The sequence below is a fragment of the Choloepus didactylus genome, chromosome 22 (assembly GCF_015220235.1).
Source record: "Choloepus didactylus isolate mChoDid1 chromosome 22, mChoDid1.pri, whole genome shotgun sequence".
Classification (NCBI taxonomy): domain Eukaryota; kingdom Metazoa; phylum Chordata; class Mammalia; order Pilosa; family Megalonychidae; genus Choloepus; species Choloepus didactylus.
Genome location: NC_051328.1, coordinates 3,957,489 through 3,962,094, shown reverse-complemented (window position 1 = coordinate 3,962,094; position 4,606 = coordinate 3,957,489). Strand labels below are relative to the sequence as shown.

General features: G+C 42.0%; 1 pseudogene; it reads right to left on the bottom strand.

Moving 5' to 3' along the window:
* Positions 1 to 3,216: 3,216 nt before the first annotated feature.
* Positions 3,217 to 4,260, bottom strand: LOC119519056 (annotated as a pseudogene).
* Positions 4,261 to 4,606: the final 346 nt, after the last annotated feature.

The following is a 4,606-nucleotide window of genomic DNA, read 5'->3' as shown; positions in this document are numbered from 1 at the left end:
AACTCAGTTTCAAACCAGCTCAGTCTCAGAATGGATTAAGGTAATCCACCTTTAATTTAAACTGCCTGTTACAAGCAAAAGTAAATCCTCTCTGGAGGAAAATAACATTTTAAGAGCCTCAAGTTATCTCTAAAATTTTTTATATACAATGTTTAACATTCAGTAAAAAATTAAGTGACACACAGGATGCATTGAAAAGGTCAAACACACATGTAATTGGAATTCCAGAAGGAAAGAAAAGAGAGAATGGGAAAGGAGCAATATTAGAAGAGGATGTGGCTGAGTGACAAAGTACATCAAGCCCTAGATCCAAGAAATTTTAAGGACCACAAGTAGAATAATATAAAGAAAAGCACACTTAGGTACATGTTCTAGTTTGCTAATGCTGCCGGAATGCAAAACACCAGAGATGGATTGGCTTTTATAAAACGGGATTTATTTGGTTACACAGTTACAGTCTTAAGGCCATAAAGTGTCCAAGGTAACACATCAGCAATCCAGGTCCTTCACTGGAGGATAGCCAACAGTATCCAGAAAACCTCTGTTAGCTGGGAAGGCACGTGGCTGGCATCTGCTCCAAAGTTCTGGTTTCAAAATGGCTTTCTCCCAAGACGTTCCTCTCTAGGCTGCAGTTCCTCAAAAATGTCACTCTTAGTTGCTCTTGGGGTGTTTGTCCTCTCTTAGTTCCTCTGGAGCAAGAGTCTGCTTTCAACGGCCGTCTTCAAAATATCTCTCATCTGCAGCTCGTGTGCTTTCTTCAAAGTGTCCCTCTTGGCTATAGCAAGCTCGCTCCTTCTGTCTGATCTTATATAGTGCTCCAGTAATTTAATTCAGACCCACCCAATGGGCGGGCCAACTCCTCCATGGAAATTATCCAGAGTCATCACCCACAGTTGGGTGGGGTGCATCTCCATGGAAACACTCAAAGAATTATAATCTAATTAACACTGATAGATCTGCCCACACAAGATTACATCAAAGATAATGGCATTTGGGGGGACATAATAAATTCAAACTGGCACAGTACATCATAGAAAAACTGCTGAAAATCAAAGACAAAGAAAACTCTTAAAAGCAGTCAGAGCAAAACAAGACACATTCTCTTTAAAAGAAGAACAATAAGAGTGACAGTTTTTCAACAGAAATTGTGAAAGCCTAGAGGACAATCCAGTAGAATCTTTATGGAGCTTAAAAGAAAATAACTTCCAAACTGCAATTCTATTCTCAATGAAAATATCTTTCAAAAATGAATGTAAAATAAAAATATGTTCCATCAAACAAAAATTGAGGGAATGCATTTCTAGCAGATGGGAGCAAAAGACATCCTGAAAGGGGTTCTTCAACAGAAGAAAAATTTTATTAAATATGGAGGTAAAATAATGCAAAAGGAATGAATAATGTTTACACAGGTAAACATATAGCGAAATCTAAATGAAAACTGCATACAATAATAATATATTTAAAATATACATAGAATTAAAATACAGGATAGAGAGAAGCATTTCCAGAATAGTGGAGTAAGGACCTTTTTAAAAATCCACTCCTCCATAAAAGCAATGAGGACACTGGCAAAAATTGGAAAAATCAACTTCTACAGAACTCTGGAAATTAACCAAAAACCTGTGACAATCCAAGGAGCTCTTACTTAAGAACAATGGCTGAATCTCAGAAAGAAGAGCATTTTAACTTGTCCTATTTCCATACCATCTCCCTAAGGTAGGCCTGAAAACAAGGTTTGCAATCAGGGTAACCATTTCAATCAAGAGACTGGCAATCATTGGAGGGATCAGAATGGATTTGGAGCTCACAAAAAGAGCCCATCCCCAGAGATTTGTCACTCTTTGACCTGTCTGACAACTCCCTGAAAGAGTCCCATTCTCAGGGCTGGTCTTTATATATTTGACCTGACTCAGAGCTCACTCAGTGAGAAAAAACCTATCCCCAAGGCATTTGTGGAAAGCGATCAGCATCATTTAAAAAAAAAACATTTGCATATGTATAATTACAATTTATATTACTCCAACAGAGCAGTCCCATTGCTCTATTCTAATTCTTAGCCCTTGAGTCCTACAGAAATAAACCCAAGCTTTTACAGCAACTCAATCAATATATAGCTAAAACCTTTATAGCTATTTCAAACCAGGTGCTAATATTCAACAAAATACCCTATCAGAGGAATGCATGCTTATACTAAATGTCTAATCCATTTATTCATGCAACAAATTTATATTCCCCATCTTCCCTCCACCCCCACCTTTAAAACAAAAACAGAAGAACTATTTACAATTGAGAGAAAATATGCTCTCCGTCAATTGACCTTGCAAAAAAAGACTGGCTCATTTTCAAAGGAGATAAGAACACACAAGAATCTTCTGCCAAGGCCCAACACTGAACTGACTGACCCAAGTCAGAGGCTGGCAGGGACAGGGCAGGTGGGCCAGGGGAATGCCAAAGGGGGGCTTGTCTTGGGCTTTCCCCCTAACCTCCTATGGATGCAGGGCTGTGTGAGTGCCAGCTAAGAAGCTAGTGTTCAAGGCCCCTTCCTGTCCCAGGAGCCCCCCATTCCTCCCCCTACCCTTTACCAGCCCCCAACCTTGACAACTCCATTCTAGATGTCAGGGTACTCTGGTTCATGTACACCATGTAATCCATGCGATGCCCCACTTCCCCTGCCCTAGGCTCACCCACCCCCTCACTCCCACCCTTTGCAGGCCCTGGCTCCTGAGACACCACCCTTGGCAGTGGAGGTGCCAGACCAGGAGCACCAAGGGCCAGAAAAGTTACGGAGATGGACTTGGCTGCTACGTTTGCCAAATGAGATTTGGCTCCTCTCTAAAGTCAAAGCTGTCATAAAAAAAAAAAAAAAAAAGAAAAGTGATGAAGTGAGGGTCAAGCTTTCACTACAGAAACCTTTCCTCAAAATATTAAAACCTTAGAATTAAGCTGTGTGCAATAAAAAGGAAAAATAGACAAAGACACCTCAAAGAGGTAGTTACCCATGAATACTTCCCCAAAATACAAGTGGTCCTAAGTAAGACCACGTCCAACTTCAGTTAAGTCCAAAACATAAATAATATGGGAATTTTCCAAACTAAGTAAACAGTGACCCATTTCTCCCCACGATAAGTGCAGCTTTTCCATGTGTCCTTATATACACAGTTTCGGGTCTATGCAGCTGCAGTAGGAGCCTTCGGTTACCCCAACACCCCGCCAATCCTAGCTCTGTGGACACTGGGTTCTGACCGGCTGTACCCTCTCGAAATCCACCCTGGAAACTATGGCATGAAGAAACCTTCCTGACACCACAAAGATCTCCATATTGAGCTTCCCCTCTTCAGCCCACATGGTGTACCTGCATTGATCTTGAGTTCAGAAGAGATGTTGCCAAAGATGACTTGGATTTATCATAGTAGCAGTTGGAACTCAGAAGGTCTCCCTTGGCAGGGGTCTCATCATTCTGGGTCTCTACCCCTGGGGCTTTCTTTTCCTCTTTCTCAGCTTTGTAATCTTTAAAATTCAATTTCTTCTGAAATTCTTCATCAAGTTCCTCTTGATTGAACTGCACATTTGCACTCACAAAATCAAAGTCACCTTCAAACTTGATGGTGTTTTCCTTAAGCTTAGTCAGGTGGTTTTGCTCAGTGGAGCATTCCTAGTTTACCTGTTCCTTTATCTCCTCCTTTGAGATCTTCTGTTCTCATCATTCACCTGCCCTTGACTTTGCACAGCTGCGGGCTGAACCATATCACTGGCAGTCTTGCTGCTCTGCCGGAACTGCAGTACCCTTGCCAGGAAACAGCTTTTTGGTGTTCAGGTGATCAATAGGACCAGTCTGGGCAGCCTGCTCCACCGTAGGGGTCTTGCTGACTGTGATGAATAGAAGACCAGCTCCATGGAAGTGAACTGATGTGGCTCTGAAGACATGTTGAGCTCTGAAATGAGTTGTGGAAATGGAGTAAATCTAGGGCTGGAAGGAGCAGCTAAATCTGGACGGCTTCCCAGCTTCTCCAGACCTAAGGAAATGGCCTACTGCTGGCTAAGCAGAGAGTTGGCTGCCAGTTGGCTGTAGGGTGGCATCCCTCTGAAAGGGTTATAACACACATGTGGCTGCAAGGATGATGCAAAGGGACAGCCCAGGGAAGATTGAATAGTAGCAAGATCCTGAAAGAGTGAGTGTTGAGCCTTTGGAGATTCATACACAGTAGTATCTTTGATATCACTTCCCTGGAAAATGATGTACTCATAAGACACCCCTCTCATGGGGGTCCAAAGGGCCTCACTTTGGTGCGCTGTCTGTGGAGCTGTCTGTGTCAAATCAGCATCAATTTTAACCTCATAGTTGCCTGAGGTGGTGATATCAGTTGGGACAAACAAGAGGCTGGCCAAAAAACTTAAAGATACATCTGGGGAATGAGATGTTAATAGGATGCTGTTCCAGTTTGCTAATGCTGCCATTATGCAAAATACCAGAAATAGATTGGCTTTTATAAAGGGAGTTTATTTGATTACAAAGTTACAGTCTGAAGGTCATGAAAATGTCCAAATGAAGGCACCAACACAAGTATACCTTCACCAAAGGAAGGCCAATGGCATCTGTAAAACCTCT